The sequence below is a fragment of the Furipterus horrens genome, unplaced genomic scaffold (assembly GCF_987537825.1).
Source record: "Furipterus horrens unplaced genomic scaffold, mFurHor1.1.pri manual_scaffold_9, whole genome shotgun sequence".
Classification (NCBI taxonomy): domain Eukaryota; kingdom Metazoa; phylum Chordata; class Mammalia; order Chiroptera; family Furipteridae; genus Furipterus; species Furipterus horrens.
Genome location: NW_028327179.1, coordinates 30,266,726 through 30,288,115, shown reverse-complemented (window position 1 = coordinate 30,288,115; position 21,390 = coordinate 30,266,726).

The following is a 21,390-nucleotide window of genomic DNA, read 5'->3' as shown; positions in this document are numbered from 1 at the left end:
TTCTCAAAATCCAGGAGCTCAGATAGTACCGAGAGTCACAAGAGAAAACATTTACTCACTGCCCCATTTCACATTGGGGGAAACCTGGAAGTCAGTGTTTGATTGACAAGAGGTGGAAACCAATGGAGATTACAATCAATTTGATTTCTGGGTCTTGGCAGGATGACTTTCATTGGCCTCATCGGCTGAAATCTTGACCCTTGGCTTTTTGGGGGATTTGGTCTATGGGAACACCAGCTGAGATTGAAGGACAGGAGGAAATGGAGATGAGGACACTTTCTGGCTACTTACCTTCTGATAGTGGCTGAATTCTTTTCCCAAGACCACGGCTCCTATTAGGAGCCCTCCTCCTAAGCTATTGCTGTTCTCCCTGGGTTATAGTAACTGCTTCCTCTACTTGTTCCCCGAGACTGAGGGGTAGTCAAGACTTCCTCCTGCTGCCTTTGTCCTAGGTGCTTCAACATTCCTTGCTACCTACATTTTTGTGAATACTTCTTGATCAGATGCTCTTCATCACCCCTACTGAGGTGCAAGTCATTTTCTCTAGGGATCTTCACAGATGCACAAACACTCATAAGACTGTGAGAAGACAATGAGAGCCTCGGTGTTGGTAAGTGCTGTTGGCTTTGAGGGATGATAGAGGTCACTGTGGACCAGGTGTCAGGCAGGTGGACTTGAGCTGTGAAGGGTAGGGTTTGAGTAATAACTTGAGTAACAGTAGGGCACTGGAGGGGTGGCTTTTAAGGTAAGTGAGTAGCCTAACTGAAGGGTTAGAGCTAGAATATACAGCGAATATTCATCATCACCAATTGAGTAGAAGATAACCATTTGTTGTAGAGTAGAGGATGAGATTAACAGGACTGAGTGGGATCAAATGAAATGTCTTGAACCATAGGGAAGCACAATGGGAAACCAATAGAATATTATTATTATTATTAGTTACTCTCTTTCCCACCCTATAACTTTTATAGTAATAATAATTATGATAAAACTACATAACATTCATATAGGATTTTATAATTTTCAGAGCATCTTCATGATGCTTAATATAGATAATGACCTTTATCATTACCCTTCACTCTCTTCCATGCAAAAAAATAAAAATACAATTATAAAGATTTATATATGAAAAAGTTATCTAAACATGACAATAATTAACCCTTTTCTTATCATATAAAACACTTCAATCACATGGACTGATTTACTCAAGCTACTGGCCAAGGGGTTTAGTTGGTTGGAGCATCATCGCACACACCAAAATGTTGCAGGTTCGATCCCTGGTCAGGGTGTGTACTAGAGGAAACCGATTGATGTTTCTCTCTCACATCAATGTTTCTCTCTTTCTCTCTCTCTCTCTTCACCTCTCTCTAAAATCAATAAAACATATCCTCAGATGAAGATTAAAGGAAAAAAAGGATTAGAATCTTGCATTTTTTTTAAAATAGCAAAAGCTAAATAATTTTTTTAATTGCATGAAAAAAGAGAAAAAAGGAAATTTCTTTTCCAGCACACTAGAGCAGCAAATTTCAACCTTTTTCATCTCATGACACCATAAAATAATTACTAAAAAATTTTGGCACACCAGTAAGTATATTATTTTTTGCCAATCTGACCAAAAAATAAGTATAATTTTGATTCATTCACACTGGACAGCTATATTTGTGTTGGCTGTTGTCATTTTTAAAAATTCAACGATCAAGGGAAAATAAGCCAGTGCCCCTGACAAAATAGGCATGTATCGCATGTTTTAAAAATTCTTGCAACACAGCAGTTGAAACTTGCTGCATTGGAGGATGAAGGAACAGAGACAAAATTGGGAGTTCTAGGGCTGCTTCTAAGTCTCTCCAGGATAGTGTTCAAGTGATAAATTGCGTACAGAAACAGTGACATTATTGCATCCTACAGGGGCCCGGGAATCCCCAGTCCTGCTCAAGTCAGAAGGACAATGACAGGCCTCTTCTCAGGCTGTTCCATTAGGGAAAACTTAGGCAGAAGCAAATCGTTTCTAAGTCACCTTTGGCTAGTTCTCAGGTAAAGGTATGTACAGAGAGGCTGCAAAGCTCTGCAGTGTGGCACAGGGGGAGTGGTGGACTTGGGGATTAGTTTGGATTTTAATCCTGATCGTGCCACTTAATATTGATGTGAATTTGGGCTACTTTCTTAACCCAGGTGTCCATTCCTTTATTTGAATAGTAATGTTTAACTAGCTGGTTTAGGGTCTTTTGGGAACTAAATGAATGACATGTGTAAGGCATCTAAAGCAGTTTCTTATATGTAGTTGAACCTCAATAAATGCTCAATTGGTAAATGTGTCTAGCGTGTGGGGAGATTATGTAAACATATAGAGTTTCTAAGGCATTCATGTGCATGGGACAGAGAAGTGACTTTTCTTTCATTGCATTTGAACTATAATGATTTTCCTATGGCACAAACTCTCTGAGGCAAACTGTTTCAAGCTGACTGGTCGACGGCTCTCTGCTCTGGGCAGTATGGCCTGAAGGAGGCAGTGGAGAACTTTCTGCCTGCTGTGAATCAGAGCTGTGGGGCTCCTGGCAGCTCTCAATGCTAAAACGTAGCCCGGAAGAAAATTAAACCAGAAAGAGCAAGGAAGGCAAAGAAGGTACTCTGTGGGCTACTTTCATTTATGTCCTGGTTTCAGTTTCAAACAAATCTGCTCTGACCTTCATTGGAAAGAGATCTGGGAATCAGGAAGAGATCTTATAACCACAGGCTTCTATCTTATGGTTACATAACCTGGAAAAATAAATGCATATAGTTTCTTTCTGTGTAGCACTGAAATAGACAACTTCATTAGTAATTTCATTCCTTTAACTTCCCTTCTATTTTTACTACTTTCCTTCCTTCCTCTCTTCTTCTCCCTTCCCTTCCTGTCTTTTCCCTCGGACCTCAGCAGCAGCAATGCACAGCTAATGTTGGTGTATTCCTGGGGCTTGTCAGCTACTGATGGGATCAGTGCCTTCCGTGAAACTTTGCTTTGGATAAACAAAGGTGATGCTGGAAACCACCCAGAAACTGGGAAATTGTGTGCTTCTTTCTTCGTCTCTAATTCTTTAATTCTTTGTTCCTAGTCTGAACGCTACAGTTACGAAAGTTTGCTTTCTATTTAGCAATAGGTTTCAGGTGAGAGATTGGGGCCAGCCTAGAAGCAAAAACTACCAAAGAGGTAACAAGGAGGAAACCTAAAACGAGGCTTGCAGGCTTTGGTCCACCTGGGCAATGCCTGTATCCGATTCGGGTTCCTGGTGCTCCATACATTGCTACACAGTCAGAAAACTATCAGTAAAGTCTCAGAGGCACTCCCTTTGGGAAAGGTACAAAATAATTCCCTTCCAAGACCATCTAGCAGAATAGCTGATCGCATGGACACATAAAAAAGGTCAGCCGCGCCAGAGTTCCAGTCCCTCTCTGCCCCTTACTCCCTCTGAGACAGTTTCCCCTTTGCGACTAGAGACAAAAATTGCCTCATGGTAGAGCTGATGGGACAGTAAATAAAACATCTTGAGCATGTTGAATACAATGCCAGGCATATGGCTAACATTTAATAAATTACTATTATAGTCTTACCTTGCTTGATTTTTCCAACCAAATTCTAGATGTCTATAAATGGCTGGTAGAGCCACACATTCCGGAAAAATTAAGACACATGCATGGCAAATAGATGTGAGTAGAATGTATGATATATCTCTTCAGTGATAGGCCATCCATGTTGCCGCTCACAGGAGGAAATCTGCCTATTTGTAGACACTGGCCACATCTAAATAAATCAAGATAAGCCCTCTCATAATGTGTTGATAGTCGAATTGCTTTTGAATAGTTCCTAAACATATTTTCTTTTTGCCTTGGGACAGGGCTGACTGACTCATTTAACATGTGCTGCTTCTGTATAGATAGCTTACATATACTAGTACCCATCCACTACCTACTCTTTTAAAAGCCTTAATAAGCTAATTAGGTTAAGTGTCTCACTCATCATATCATGTTGTAAATGTCTGTCTGCCTAGCTGTCTCCCCTACTAGCCTGGAACCTACTTGAAGGAAAAAACTAATTTCTTCAGTTTTATATTTTTAAAAAGGCAAAATTTACCTTCAGCAAAACACACAACCTTTAAATATATATTTAGATAAATTTTTACAAATGTATATACCTGTATAATCAACACTAAGATAAAGAACACATGTATTACCCCAGAATGTTTCTTTCTGCCTCTTCCCAGGAAATCCTCACCTCCCATAGACAACACTGTACTATTTCTAACACCAGAGGTTACATTTACTTGTTCTTGAACTTCGCAGGAATGGAATTATACAGTATATACACTTTTGTGTTTGGATTTTTTTCTCTTGACATAATATTTTGGAGATTTATCCATGTTTTTGCAAGTCTCAGTAGTTTGCACCTTTTCATTGCTTCATATGGTTCCAGTGTATCAATGTGCCACATTATGTTTACACATTCTCCCATTGATAGACATTTGAGTTATAGTATTTCCAGTTTGAGGTAACAATGGGTGTGATGGTTCGTTTTATATGTTAATTTTGCTGTGGTACCCAGATATTTGGTCAAACACCAATCAAGATGGTACTGTGAAAGTATTTTTTAGAAGTTATTGACATTTAAATAGTAGACTCAAACTAGTAATACTCTATGTTACGGAAGTGTAATCCTCTGAAGGCCTTATGAGGAAGAGACTGAGGTTCCCAAAGGAAGAAAGAGTCATGAGTCCAGACAGCCTTCAGACTCACACCTGAAACATTAACCCTTCTCTGGGTCTCCAGCTTGCTGGCCTGCCCTGAAGATTTTACAATTGCAGCCCCTGCAATCTCATAAGCCTTTTCCTGTCTTGTTAGAGAACCCTAATACAACAAACTTGCTATAAACATTCTTGCTTAAGTCTTCTTGTGGACATGTCTCCATTTCACCTGAGGAAGTATCTAGGAATGGAATTGAAAAGTGAGTCAGTAGGCATAATTTTAACTGTCTAAGGAAGCACCAAACAGTTTTCCAAAGTACTGAACATTTTTTTCACTTCCATCAGTAGTGTGTGAGAGCTCTGGTTGCTGCGCATTCTTGTCCACATTTAGTGGTGCCAGTCTTTTTAATTTTAGTTATTTTGATGGGTGTTGATATGTCTTTATAATTTTATTTTGCATTTCTCTGAGGACTAAAGATGTGCTTATAGGATATTTGTATATTTTCTTTGGTGAACTGCCTGTTCAAATATTTTGTAATTTGTTACATTTTAAATCTCAACTTCTAACATTTAGTAGTCATAAATGCATAATTATGGAATGAATGAATTAATGTTAACATTATCAATCAGTAATGAGTAATCTAATATGATTACCAAATCTCTGTCTATTTATAATGCTTATAAAGTGCTGAGCATAATGCCTGACACATAGCAGCCAACAGTTGGCAGCTACTAGTACCATCCTTATTTTATATGTGAAGAAATGAGAATCAGAAAAGTTATGTAACTTGACCAAGGTCACCTAATTACTAACTGTCAAAATTGCTGCTCAATTCTGGGCTTATCAAGTTCTATATTTCATGTTTTGACTTTTTTCATTAGTACTAAGGTGACCAATTAAATATTGAACTCACCATTAAATGTGTTAACTTCACTCATTATTTTAATTATTATTTATGTCAAATATTATATGGCAAATATAATGATGCTAATTATTTTACTCATTATAACTCCTTTAATTCTCACTACAGCCCTATGAGGAACATATTGTTATCTTTATTGATAATTGAGCTGCAGTACAGAGAGGTTATGCAATTGTCAAAGATCACACAGCTGATTAAGAGAAGTAGACAGAATTCAAGCTTAATTACTCCCTTACCAAGGCCAATGTATTTTGTTTTATTGGGTTTTGAAACCACCATAGTGTCTCTTATGACAAGATTAATTTTAATCATGTTGAATTTGAGAGGCTTATGGGGAAACAGGACGGAGAAGTACAGGAAAGCTGAGATACTTAGGAGAGAGTTACTGGGGAGTTGGGGTATGTATAAGACTGTGCATTCAGTAAACTACAGTGCAAGCCCATACAGGAAAGGTGTGTTAGGAGTGATTAGAGAAAGTGCTGATTATATTAGAAGGTAGAGAAATTCCACTAGTTTGCTTTCAGAAAGTTCTATGATAACCCCGTTTTTTTTTTCATGCACCTACTTTGTCCACAGGACTAGGTCTGTAATGATGCAATCTTATGATCTCTAAACCTGTCTATAAACTACCTTACAAAGTTAGAATTCAAGGCAAGTGGATCTAGGTTGCCTGCCCATGGGGCCCAGGAGCTCACCGTCATTCTGATGAACACCTTCCTGTTTATTGGAAACCTCAGCAGCCCCCTCAGGGACCTCTCCAGCCAAGCTGACTAATCCCTCCTTCCTCTCCTGAAAAGGCAGTACAAGGAGCAGGGAGTGAGTCAGTGCCTTCAAACTGGCAGTACCCAGAGCTGGTGTTAATCTGCGTTATCTTAGCTCCCACAGGGTAATCATGCCTGGTGAGATCTAACCCTGGCAAACAGGTGCAAGTTTCCAAAGGAGGCCTTTGTGACTATAACAGGAGGTTAACTGAAACTCAATCTATATTTATTCACTGCAACACAATATTTTTCTGGACCATGGTCTGCAGGAACATTTAGGTTCCCTCAGAATTGATCTCTGCACCAATTACAGGGGTGTCACTGAAACACCAGCAATGGCCCAACCTGGGCCTGGGGACCAGCCCAACTTGTGAGGACTTACACAATAGGGCTGAGCCAAAGACTTCCTCCTGACACTCCAGAGAGTCGGAGAGTAGGTGACAGGGAGGAACTAAGCCAGGCCCTGCCTACTGGACTGCACACACAAACATGTTTTCAAAGCCCTTTATACACTCAGCAGGGAACATGCTGTTCTCTTGGGGAGGTTGCCAGAAACTTATGAGCAAGTGAGATCAACGCCAAGAATAGACACCAAGGCCTCTCTCCTGCCTCAGAAGGGGACACTGTGGTGCTGGGTTGCCCCTGCCCTTGCCCCTCCTTGCTTCTCTAACCTCCCAAACCAAGAGTACAGAATGTTTCCCTACACTTCTCACGCACTTGATTATTTTTTAAATGTGTCCTAGAGATGGCTATACATTTACAGGCAACTGTAATCATGCTACCTAAAGCCAAATGCAAATATGTCCCTTCTATGTTTATTTATTTATTTATTTATTTTTTGCACCTCAAAGCCTCAGGGTGTGGACCTTGGAGGCAGCAGCATCCAAGGAAAGTAACAAGCATCTTTTCCATCCCAAGTTACTTTCAGCGAGGAACACAAAGGTTAATCGAAATTCTACCAGCTCAGGCAAAGCAGAGAGAAAACTTTTATCTTCTCTCAGAGGTAATAGTGCTTCTCCCCTCTCTTTCCTAGGCTCTTTCTAACTCCTCAATGTCTCCATCTTGGCCCAGCTCTAAAAGCAAATATTTAGAAATGTTTCCTGCTGTTTAATAATAGGAAGAATCAAGTGTCAGTTTTTTAATAACTATTTTTAAGTTTTTCACATTCCCTGTGTTTGTGTAAGGTATAGCTTTTTGTTTGAAACTGCATAGTTTTTAGGTTTCTAAGATTCAACTACTTGTTTGGTTTATGAAATTACAGTGAATCAAGATGCGTTCACATTTTGTCAACAACCTGAAATGTAGGTGTTCACTCCATCAATCCATCCATCCATCCAGTACTTTTGAGTTTAAAGTTCGTATAAGTAACTAGTTTTTATAGCCTTGAAGTTGAAAACCTACAGTAATTAAGAGATGATAAATCCCACGTAGATCCTTCTTGCTTATTAAGCAACTGAAAATAGAAAAGCTCGGCTGACTGATCTATGTAGTAAATGTTAAGGATTCTGCCATGGAGAGATTTCACCAACCATACACAACTGCAAAATATAGAAATTCCAGCCCAGGCAGGATGAAGCTCATTCTGGGCTCGGGACCTGCTTATTGGTTTTACATGTATATGGCTGGAACTCCCAAGGGCTAGATTCTAATATGGGGAGAGAAAGGAGATGTTTCACTGAAAGATATGTCTGAGTCAGACTGAAGGAGCCATTATGACACCGAGCTGAGGCTGTAATCAGTGTTAGTGTGAGGATGATACATCATTTAGGGAGATATTGATGGTCAAAAAGAACTCAGTTTGAATGCCTCTTCACATTTCCAAAGCATGACCTTGGGCTAGTCATTCATATTATTTATTTATTCAGTAGTATTTATTGAGCCTTGTTAGGTGCCAAGCATGATGTGAGGTGATGAAAATTCCCCTGCCCTCATAGCATAACATTAATTATTATCTGTGCTTCACTTTCTTAAGGTATAACGATATCTATCATGTAGAGTGGTGTGGAGTTCATATGCACTGTTCATGTGATAAGGTTCTGAGTGGGCTTTTCTTATTGTCTCAGAATTGCCAACTTGATTGTAAAGTGGGAGATAAATAGAAGTTTGGGATTTATTAAGAGGCGAATTTCTTTGGCTGCCCCAGTACCCACTAATGTAATCTTGAGGGAATGATTGTACTGTAAATCTTCAGCCTCTGAAAATGTTTGTGTCTTTTCCTTTCACTCCTTGTGGTGGGGGCGGGGGGGGGGTGCTTCTACTAAATTAAGCCCTTGGGGTGTTCCAAGAAAATGATTTGTAGAGATGGGGGTAGAGGGTGCTGGCGAGAAGTTAAACCTGGAGTTTTGTTTTTCAGTTGGCTACCAACTTATGTAATGGACTTGCTGAACTGCCTGATTTAAGCAATGGAAAGAGCTTTAGGGAGAGAACTCAGGGTAGGGAAATTGAGCAGTCAGGGAATAGGGCATAGTCCATTATCTGGCAGGAAAAAAAGGCACAGATCTTCTTGTAGGTCAAGTGAACACCATAGAATTCTTGAATTACTGTGATAAAACCCTACCCTAGACTCTGACTCACTAAGGGAAGAGACACCCCAGCAGTAAGTCTGTAAGCAGATTATACCAGGATGGGAGCTGAAGGAGCTGGAAAAGGTCCACTGAAGCCCATTTCCTATGAAACGTGGCATGGGGAGGTCCCCCTAAGGGCCTTCCAGAGGGTCATCAGTTGTCTCCCAAGAGGAGTGGCATTTGGATGGCTGCCTTGGGAGAGGTCAGGGATCTGGCAAGTAAAAGTATTCTGCTTTCTTGGTCAATGCTGTCTCTCTGTCTTGACATAGAAAGGGACCCAGAAGATGCAGGGATCAGGGGGAAGCATCAATAGAAGTCCCTTCTCTTTGTCCACATCCATGCCTCATGCCTGTCCCTGTATCCAGGGGCGGAGAGGGACATTTAAATTGGGTGAAAAATGAAGTGGATGGCGCAGGAGTATATATCTTACAACCTGAAAAGGTCAGAAAACTTGCATCTGCTAGAGATGCCATAAAGCCTTGGGAAGGGGAGATTTGATGGAGCATGTTTTAAAGCAGTGGCTGGAAAAAGATAAAAGCCTGTGTCTTGAACGCTGCTGGATTCACAGTGTTTAATAAACTGCTGACAAATGAAAAATACTTAGCAAATAAATACATGGTGCTACACAAATCAAAGATATTATTATTCCTAGATACCTAAAGAGAATAAATATTCAGAAAATATCTACCTACATTTAAATATCGAACAACAAATGAAACATTTTATGAACTATTCAACCTGCTTAGGGTCCATTTCCTCAACTGTAAAATGGGAGTTTTGACAAGGGCCACCCTGAATAATTGTGAAGGTTAATGAGATGATTGTGAAAAGCATGTAGCACAGGGCTAAACCCACAGGCGATGTTCAAGAAATAACTCTTTTCCTTTTCCCAATGTTGCAGCCTCAGAGGACACCCCCAGGTTGAGAGGGGAGTATCAGAAGAAAATACACTGACCATCCATTTGCTCATTCAGCCATCATTCCCGTGGCATTATTAAGAGGAGCCACAGGAAATCAGGATGATTGGAGCAGAATGACATAGTGGTATTTTAATATTTATTTCATAACGTATTGCTATCCTGGTATTAATATTTAGTATATTTTAAAAGTGTTCAGAATTCAGAAAAAAAATTATTGAAACTAAACATTTGATATATTTTGCATATAAAATGTATAAATATATAGAACAACAATAAAAAATGAAAAAGAACAAAAAGAAACACTGCTCTCACCTGAGCAACCCCCCTTTCAGAGGAAGCCCCCCCAACCCCTTCACTGAAGGGGTGGAGCAAAGATGCACCAGGCTGTCACAAAGCTCTTGCTCATCAGTATTTGAATAGGGGGGTTAGGTGCTCAGGTTAGGTGCTTGCACACTGAGCTGCACTGTCGCAGAAAGTGTTGGTGCCCTCTTCCTGTGGCCTGTCTGACAGCGCCAGTATAAACTGCCTAATCTTAAGCACCCAGTTGAGAACAGGTCAGCGAGAAGGAGCCAGAGCCAGCCAGCCAACCCTTGCCCACACACGCTATCATGTTCTACAGAGTCAGAGCTATCTGATGGTGACTAGTCACTTGGCCAGCACATTTAGCTGTGCACTGGGGCTGGCAGGGGGATCAGGACAATGTTTCACTTACATTCAGGGACTGGCTACTTTCAGTTGCCTTTCCTCTAATATTTCATATGAATTCCAGATCTGTCTCTGACAGTGGGTAAATCCTGTTCTCAGACTGCATGGATATTATTCTGACACTCATGTTCCATAATGGATCTGGATTTTGGGGGAAATGTGTGGCTGAGAAGGAGATGGTCAGGGAGGACTTCCTGGAGGAAGTGGTACCTGAACAGAGGTAGCCAGATACATCATGGGAAAACCATGTCTAGAGGTGGAAAGGCAGCTTGAAGATGGGTTAAATGGCTTCAGTGTAGTGTAGGTAGGGCTCATCAATAATTTGATAGTGATAGCTTTAAAAATGAGCCTGAAAAACAAATTAAAAAAAGAAGTGAAACCCTTAGTGAATAGCAATGAGGTGGAAGGAAAAGAAAGAGTAAAATGTCATAAAATCCTAGGGCTTTTGGCTAATAGTATATGCCAATAACTAGACAGAAAAAAATGTATAAATACATATTACATAACATTGAAAAAAAGTTAAATTTCAAAAATATAAATATTAAATATTTATTACAATTCTAATTTGAATTAATGATAGGGAAAAAGAAATACAAATAGGTATACAAAATAAGCTAAACATTACATAAAATGAAGAAAATTAGTCTTGAAAATGAATTAAATTATTTGATTATTATTTTTTTTTTTGGCAGGTATAATCTTAAGGACAATTTGTATCAATGGTGTTATCTTGGACAAATTTTTTCAGCCACTAGAAAAGTTTTTGCATATTTTATACTAGTTGGAGGAATAGTGAGGAGATAAATATGAACTAAATTCAAATATCTTTCTCTGAATTTTATGTACAAATAGTCTCATGTGATAATACGAAGGCGATCTTTTAGAAATTTTTATTTGTATTAAAGACTTCAATATTTTTATTGGTCATTGTTTTCGTTACTAATGCCCAGCAGTCAGTTTGCAAGATGCCTGGTTCTTGGCTTCTGCTATGAAACAGGCTTTGTTCAAACATACAAAATGAATCAACCTGACAGATAAGAAGTTTCCAGCATTAGACACTGATTGTGCTCCCTATCAACCTGACCCCATTGGAAGTACAGACATCTCAAGGGTAAGATTGAGTCATTGTTCTTTATAATCCACTTTTAGGAAGGCACTCTTTCTTCACATATTCAGGAAACACTAAAAAGGAAAAAAAAGTAAAACTGCTTTTAAGACGTAGAACTAGAGCGAATTTGATCTGGGAAAATCTGGGTTAGTGTTCCAGTCTTTTTCACTTACTTGCTCAAATACCTTGAGAGATTATAAAGCCTCCCTTTAAATTCTGGGTTTAACTGTCCAGGTACTTCTTAAAGAATAAACATTTCAGATTTCAGATTTTTTAAATACTGAAATAACGGTAGCATACTATGGGGTAGAAGTTTCTCTTCTTTTTCCTCATAGCTTTTCTGGCTGGTCTAATAATTAAACTGACGAAACAGATTGACTTAAGAAAATAACCAGATTCATAATATATGTACATATGGGGGTTTCATAACAATACAGGGACTGGGACAAATGGAGCAGATAAGGCTTATATGCCATCTTGAGCTAAGGAGAAAGGGGATAGTGGTTTGAGTTTCAAAGGCAACACAGGCAATTTACAGGTAGATGAGAAGCAGCAAACATTTGGTGAACAAATTCTTGCTAGATCAATCAGAAACACCAAGACACAGACGGGAATCTGATAAACAGACTTGCTAGGTTCCTCCCTGTCTACCTAGTTAGTTCATATTTTACTATAGTTATTTTGTAAGAAAATGGAGTTCTATAAAAAATAACCTCACTAAGTGATCTGATCATAAATTCCTAGCTGTGCAGGTCATGGTGGGTAGCAATGCCCCAGGCATATAACTTCTGTAGTAAAAGGTTTACCTTTGTCTTAAGCAAGTCCAGTCCTCTGTTTCTGAGCTTCTAGGTTAACACACTGCTGAAATGTCTCTTGTCAGACCCTTCCCTCTAAAGCATGAGTCTTAACTAATCTGATCCCAACCTTGGCTTCTCCCACCTTCACGTCATCTTCCTTACATTTCCACCTTAATTTCAAATGCCTAAAAGAAACTGCAAAGCTACTATTCTCTGGAGCATTTGTGATCTTGTTCTGTGGAATATGTCATCAGTTTGGCTCAGATAAACTCTTTAAAAGTTCTCTACTGGTCTGGCCATTTCTTATGTCAACATCATTCAGGGCAATGAATGGAGCATGTCCTCGATCTAAATTCTTAAAGCAGTTAAGGGGAAGAAAAGTTCTGAGTCTTCTCTTTCTTAAAAAATAACCAGCTTAAAATAATCAATGTTCCAAACAACCATATTTGGGGAAGCGAACTGCTTCCCTTAACACCAATAGGCTATATTGAAGATATAGAATATGGAAAATTGACACAGAATTACTAATGAAAATCATTTTGCTTAGATAGTTTTTCTCCATTAAGTGACTATAGTAGTGTCAAAGTTCCATTTTAGAGTAAGTCCACATTTACTTAAGAGAACTGTTTAATAACTTGGCATACATTTTTTACCAGCCAAGTAGTCAAAAATGGGTCCCAAGCCATGGCGGGTATGGCTCAGTGGATTGAGCGCCAGCCTACGAACCAAACTGGCGCTGGTTCAATTCCCAGTCAGGGCACATGCCTGGGTTGTGGGCCAGGTCCCCAGTTGGGGGCACACAAGAAGCAACCACACATTGATATTTCTCTCCCTCTCTTTCTCCCTCCCATCTCCTCTCTCTAAAAATAAATAAATAAAATCTTTAAAAAAAAAAGAAAAAAAGAATGGGACCCAGACCAAGTCCATTGTTTTCAGAGGCTGAACAGGGGAAGGAGAACATGTAAGTAGGAGCTTAATTACAATTTCAGGGTAAAATCCAAGGAAGGAGGTGCAGCAGATTGACCTGGGAAAACTTGGGCTGCCTCTTGGAGGCAAAGTGGACTTGGAAGAAGTGCTGATGAAATCAGGTGTTTTAAAAAAAATTTAACCAAGCAATTTGGAGATCTAATTGTCTTTATTAAATGATTCATGGATCAAGAAACATCCCATTTAGCAAGTAGAGAGATACTCTAAGGAGCTGTACAAAATGAAAGGTTTTTATAGGAAGAAGGGTGGGACAAGGGAGCTATTAACAAATGAAATGAAAAGATTATTTTAGGCCAGGTGATCTTATGTGGGGGGAAGGGAATCCTTATCATGCCTCTTTTTCCTCTGCAAGATGGAGAGGACCTAGGACAGATGACCTCATTGGTGTTGACCTGAAAATTCTAGACTGGTTGATTCAGATTACATTTCTGGGAGGAGTTAAAGCTGCAATTAGGTCAGATATTAAATTTAGGTTTGGTGTCGTAGATTTTAGCATGAGTGATGCCATTTTGGGCCTGTGGTTTTTCTCTTTAACATGGGAAAGGGCTAGAGGGTGGATGGACACCTTGTCTCCACCAGAGCCCTTGTATTAAGGGCAACTGAGAAAGTATATCTTAAAACAGAGATAGTTTCTTAACAACCAGAGGAAGAGGGGAAATCACATGTAGTATGTGCAAAATAAGTGGAGAAAAGCACAAATTAGTCAGAGAAAGCATTCAAGAATAAATAAAGAATTAATAAGGCTGGATAAGGAAGACTGAAATAGTGAAGTATGGGATATTTTGAGCCAGATTTTGAGTAGTTGGATATGGGTTGATAAAGGGGAAATGTCTTTGATTCCTCTTTTTACAAGGTAGTGTTGATTCTGAGTGCCGTCTTTTCTGGCAAAAATAGGAAAATGGGCTAAGTCTGGAGATTTTTCTTTATGTTATGTTAGTATATAAGGTTTCATAAAACTTTCCAGAGGATCCAAGTTTTCTTTGTTGTTGGTTGTTTCCTATAAATTAGGTTTAATTACAGTATCTTCCTGGGAGCATAGTTTTGATAAACATAATGATTTTCCTTCTCTGCTGGGGATGGAAAAGAAAGCTAAAGCTTTAACAAGATTTCCTTTAAAGCAACAACCTTCTTTTTCAAGGTAAACAATACCTGAAGTTGAATTAAGACCAGTTGCCTCATTTTATATTTAAAATAAAGGATAAAAAAAGTCACATCTAAGTCCTATGAAGAAAATAAGAACATTACAAGAGGCATATCAAATTAACAGTCATAGTATTTTAGGTCTGGCAGACTTAAGTCAAATTTGGTGCAGGGTTTTCAAACTGTTGGGCTTCAATAATCTGTAGATATCCATCAGATCGTTTTAATCTACCCACTTTTCGAAATCTCTTATTTAAATTTGTATAGAATAGTTATGATTCAGTAAGTAAAATAATGATCAGATTAACTTTTTAACATAACATTCAAGATTCTATAGTGGCTAACAAAATGTGTACTACTTTCAGCTTTTGTCAGCTTTACTCTGGTGTCCCCATGTTTTTAAGAATTTGAATTGGTTACCAGCAATTTTCTGTTCCTGTTCCACCTGATGCTTTCCCCACACTTGTCTCTGCTCCACATCAGAAGCACTGGAACTCTCTTGGTGCCTAAGGCGCATGACAGTGAGTGGTGAGGAAGATGCTGATGTATGTTATGAGCGGACTGTGTCTGCACAAAGGTGTTGAAATCCCAACCCTCGGTACCTGTGACTGTCATCTTGTCTAGAAATTAGGTCTTTGCAGAGGATTGAGTGAAGATGAGGTCCTTAGGGGAGGCCCTCATGCGATATGACTGTGTCCATATTAAAAGGGAAACTGTGAACACAGAGGGGAGAACGTGAAGACACAGGAAGAATGCCATCCATCTACCAGTGAAGAACAAAATTTTAACATAACTGGTAACTTTGGGATGCTACCAGAGAGTAAGAGAGAGGCATGGAACAGATTCTCTCTCACATCCCTCAGAAGGAATCAACTTTCAACTGACTTTCAGATTCCTAGCTTTCATGATTGTTAGACAAGAAGTTTCTGTTGCTGCCCTATCCCATGTGGCTCAGGGGACTGGACATCCTCCCATAAATGAAAGGTTGTCAGTTCCATTCTCAGTCAGGGCACCTGCCTGGGTTGCAGGTTCAGTCCCTGGTCAGGGCACCCTTGGAAGGCAAACAATTGACATCTCTCTCTCACATTGATGTTTCTCCCCCTCTCTTTCTCCCTCCCTTCCTCTCTGTCTCTAAAATAAAAACTAAATAAAATGAAATAAAAAAAAAATAAAATAAAAAATTTTCTGTTGTGAAAGGCACCCAGTTTGTGGTACCTTCTCACCGCAACCCCTGTAAACTCACACAGTGGGGGAGGACCTTCACAGTTACACTTTGACAGAGGCATTCCAGAACGATGTGAATAGAATTCAGTGCTTAAAAGTTCAAGTCAAAGCACTTTTAGTATTTTTAAAAATTAATCTTTAAAATATATGTTCACTAAAACATACAAAAACTATAAAATATATATCCAATGATAACAGAGCTAGAAAACAAACACAAGTGACAGAAAACATCCTATAGTTAAAATTTCAAAATTGCGTCTTCCTCTCTGTGGGTCCTTACTCCTAAACTGACTTTACCTCTGTCTTCATCCTGCAGAATTTCTTTCTGATGTCTGCCCCTGGTAAATTTGAGTCTCTCTTACATGTAAAAATCTAAAGGTATTTTATTTTAAATATTAAAATAGGTATCTAATTTACCTCTAATTTTCCTAGACCTCTGTCACCTCTGTATGTAACATGTTTGAGTCTTGCTTAAATTCTAATTGGACTTCCACACCCTTAGCAAAGCTCTCTGGGGAGACCTATTACATTCTTTAATAATCTGCTCCAGCATATCATGTTATACAAACACTTTCACGGCTGAAAGCTTTTCTCTAAGAAAGGCTTTATTGAGCCATATGCTAGCCAGGAATGCACCAGGTCATGGGCATGAAGTCTGAACCACCAGCAGACCTAGATGGAGAAGACAACATGTCTGTTATCCTGGAGCTGACTGACATTTTTACACATCAAGTAGGGGGAAGAAAGGTGTAAGTTGTTTAGAAAGAATTTACCTCAGTTATAGATAAAAGTAGTGGGAGAAGGTGAAGCAGGGCTAGTTCTAGGACAGGTGCAGAGTACATAAGGGACAAGCGTTTGTTTCGTAGGGTTGGTTGGGGACAACAGTCCAGAAAGTTTCTGCGTAAGCAAGAAGAGTTACCTAACGTTCCCTGGTGTCTGGCTATTTTATTTAGATAACCGCAAAAAGAACAACCTGGAAATTAATTCCGACATACACTCAGGAAAGTAAACAGTCTTTTGTTGGTTTTGCCTGGCAGTTGTTAACTGATCAACCTCTCTTGTCTCTTCCTTCCTCTCTGAGGCCTGCTGTAATTTAATTTAGGACGTCTCAGAATTTTCTCCTTGTCAATCACTTATGTTAAGAAAATTCTTTTGGCCCCTGAACTTGTGGCTCAGTTGGTTGGGTGTTGTCCCACAACTAAAGTTGGCTGGTTAGATTCCTGGTCAGGGCACATGCCTGTGTTTTGGGTTTGGTACCTGACTGGGGCATGAGCAAGAGGCAACTGATCGATGTTTCTCTCTCCCATCGATATTTCTCTATTTCTCTTTCTCTCTCCCTTCCTCTCTCTTAAAAAATAAACACATAAAATCTTTATTAGGAAAAGAAAATTCTTTTGGGGTTCCTCTTGAAACCATAATTCAAAACAAGTGTTTTTTCTTGCATGATCTTTAGTAGAGATGAAAATTGTGATAAGTCTATGATCACTGGGGAAAAAGTTATGTTGTTCCTCAATCTTCACTAAATAATTCTATTTTTTTTTTCATCTTAAATGTTTTGGTTTTCAACTTTCAGTCATTTGAATTCTTAGAGAAGGATCCCTTATCAATTTCTTCATGTTAAGATATAAACCAAGCAAATGGAGATGAATTTTTAATGAATCAAGTAAAAATAACTAGTATGTACATTGAGAGGAAAATTTCCCACAATAAAATTTCTAGATAGAAGTTAAAATTCTTGTACTCCAAGCTCCTCAGATAAAAATAAAATATACAGTTCTTTAATATTCCCTTAAAAAATTGAAAGACATGGTGAAACTATTTTGCTCACTATGTCAACATTCCTTTAAGAGGAAGAAAAGAAATGATATGTTGTTGGGAGTTCTTCAGTTTAGCTCTACGAAGACTTAAAAATATTTTGACTTGCAAAGACACTTTTACTGAGCTGTAAAACTGTCTATTTTCTCTCCAGACTATCCTGTATACAAATGCATTTCTAATTTTTATAAACTGTTACCTTGTTCATTCAGCTCCTTAGTCAAAATCAATTATGGTTTTTTACTGGGTGTCAGATCATGTCTATGCTGTTCAAGATCCTTGATAATCTCTACCTATCCGAATCTTTTTAAATGGTCACACAAGCATATATTTTTATTGAATTGAGAGAGAGAGGAAGAGAGAGAGAAACACAGAGAGAGAAGAATATCTATGTGAGAAACTTTGATTGTTTGATTCCTGGGAATCGAACCCACAAGCTAGATATGTGCCCTGACCAGGAATCAAATCTGCAACTTTTTGGTGTACAAGATGATGCTCTAACCAACTGAACTACCCAGCCAAGGGCTATCCCAAGTTTTTATTTCACATTTCCCCATCATAAAATTTATTTTCTTTATTTTACTGCCTTTTTCTTTCCTTGTCAATTCTAATATGGATTTGCATGCAGAATACTCACACACACACACTCCATATTTCATATTCTAGCCCTGGGATTATTACACTTTCAGCTTTTTCTACAATCTACTTATATGTTTTTTTTTCTCCTAGCTGGATTCTAAACTTCTTTATAACTTCAATTTTCTTCTAGAAAGTTATATATCCCTCTAGTAAGCTTCCCTGATGATATTTATCCCAATTATGTCTGCTACTTATTAAGCATGGGACTACCTAGTGCTTGGTTAATAATCATTTTTTATATCACCTTCTACTTTTTTATGAACATATAGACTGTCTTATAATTTTTTAACTTCCTTTATATCTCTCATGGTCCTGGGCGCATAATAGACAAGCATTCAAGTTCAACAACCCCCTTTCCACCTCTCTGTAGAGCGCTGCAGCAAAGACTCAATGCAAAGTATCTGTTTTTAGCAGGAAAATAATTTATTAAAAGAATAGTGGGAATTACCCTGCTGTCCGCTGAGATAGACTGGATAAACAAATTGTGATATACGTTGTACAATGAAATATACTACAATGTAAAAGAACAAATTATCAATATATATTACAATATAAATGTATTTCACAGATATAATATTGAGTAAAAGAAGCCAGACATTATATACTGAGTATGTACTGTGTATCTCCATTTATATATAATTCAGAAAATGACAAAACAAATATATGGTGTTAACGTTAGGATGGTTGTTAATTTTTGGTGGTCAAAGGGCTACAAGGGACATGCGGAGTGATTCAGGGCCCTGGTTACACAGTGTGCTCTGTCTGAAAAATTTATTGAGCTGTACAATTTTGAGGTGTACTGCTTTCTCTATGTATGTCTTCATGAAAGTCACACAGAAAGAAATCAGAAGAAGGGCTATTGATCAGTCAAAATATTACCAGTAAATACTGGAGATTCAGGTTTCGGGCCGTAGGTCTGAGCACACTGCCTGAACCTGGCACAGAACTTGAATGAGCATGTTGCCATTGAACCCCAGATGCTGTTTGCTCTGTGGGCCCTTCCCCCGGAACAGGCTCCTGACATTTGGTTATATGAGCATGTGCATTTGCTTACTTTCTATCTCCTCAAGTAGAATGTGAACATACTGCTGGCACATAGTAGGTACTCCGCAAATTTTTATTGAATGTAATTGCCTTGTTTGTAACTGAGCTAAACTCTCCTTGTCACAGATTCATTTGTTTTTAGATGTACTAATCTCATCCGTCAGGGTGCAGTCAAGTCTTGCTGTCCCAGGACACTGGTTCTGTCACGTGATTTCACAGATTTCATGTCTGATTCATCAGCAAAGCATCCTTACATGAGAAACCCAACCTACCAGAAATGCCCATCCACCCCCTTCGTCTGGGTGGACAAGGGCAATCAGGGTCACTGGCAGCCTCCATAGCTTTCACCATCCTGATGGACCAAGAACAGAAAGGGCTCTCCCCACCACCAGATCCCCTCCACCTCTCTCCAAGTCCAAATTCTGTGAGAGCTGTTCTCCAGGCACTGACCAAGATTAAAATAACCATTCTTCATAAACCCAATTTTCCTCTATAATCTTTTGTTGCTAGACCCTCAATTTATCATCTCCTGTGTCCTGATTTTTGTGACACTCATCTGTTTTGACAATACCACTCTTTTTTCTTCTTTTCCAAGCTCTTTCCTGTGTCTGCTGAAACTGGGCCCAACACAGCTAAGAGAACTTGCCTTTACTTCATTACATTTATATAAACTCTACATTTCCAAATCACTTCTCCTGAATGTATGGTTCCAAGGTCCATCTCTTCCTTATTTCTGCATGTCATAGCCCCTCCACTCTTTTGTGAAAAAAACCTATAACTTTGCAGCTCATGCCAACCTTCCCCCCTTTTTTCTCTCTTCTATCAATCTCTGGGAAACCCCTCTCTGTTACTGTCACACTAGAGCATGCTCATTAGGTTCTCCTTAGTGTCTTGCACAGAGCAGTTTTAATGTGAATAAAAACTCACTTATCAATTTTTTTTCTTCATGGATCAGACATTCGATATTATAGTTTAAAAACTCATTACCAAAACCAAAGCCACCTACTTTTTCTTCTGTTTTCCTTTAGAATTTTTACAGTTTTGTGTTTTACATTTATGTCTATGATCCACTGTGAATTAAATTTTGCACAAGTTGTAAGATTTTTGTTTTACGATTTTTTTTTTTTTTTGCGTATGGATGTCTAATTGTTTCAGCATTGATTGTTGAAAAGATAATCCTTTCTCCATGGGATTGCTTTTGTACATTTGTCAAAAATCAGTTAACTATATTTGTTTAGGCCTAGCTCCAATGCTCTCTATTTTACTCCATTGATCTATGTGTTTTATACTTTCACCAATACCATGCTGTCTTGCTTACTATCGCTTTAGAGTCTTTAGAGTCCTGAAGTCGAGTAATGTGAGTCCTTCAACTTTGCTCTTTTTTAATTGCTATGATTACCTGGTTTTTCTTCTTTAGCTTGCTGGTATGGTAGATTACATAGATTGATTTTCAAATGTTGTGCCAGCTTTGCATACCTGGAGTAAATCTGTCTATTCTCAAACCTCTGATCCTCTTATCTTCCCCCTTCTCTACAGATAAACTTCACAGCCAAAAATATGATCCACCTACAACTTTCATTGTTTCCTTTTGCTGCAATGGAGGACATGCTTCTCCCCAGAGCTACTGGAATTCCCTCCCACCTCCCACCTCCACTTTGACCTCAACCTTACCTGCTGTAATGATATTTTGGTTTGTCACCATCCTTGCCTTAGGGGAAATATCTATACCCATTTCATGTTATTCTGCTCAGCCTATATGATTCAAGTTGGGACATCTGTCACCACACTCCCATTCCTCTAGCCCCATGGAGAGGCACATGACCCAGCCTCAGAAAATCGGAACATTCCACTCCTGTGTTTACAAAGGCATCTGACCAAAGTGGAGCCTCGTCACTGTCATGGGGAAGGTGACACTATCTTTTCCTCTTGAAGGGCCTGTCTGAAGAGCAAAGATAAAAGAAACATGCACAGTTGGGAACAAACTTGGCCCACTCCAGGAGCAGCAAGAAAGCCTGTGTGGCCGGAGGGGAAAGAGTCACGGACAGAATGGT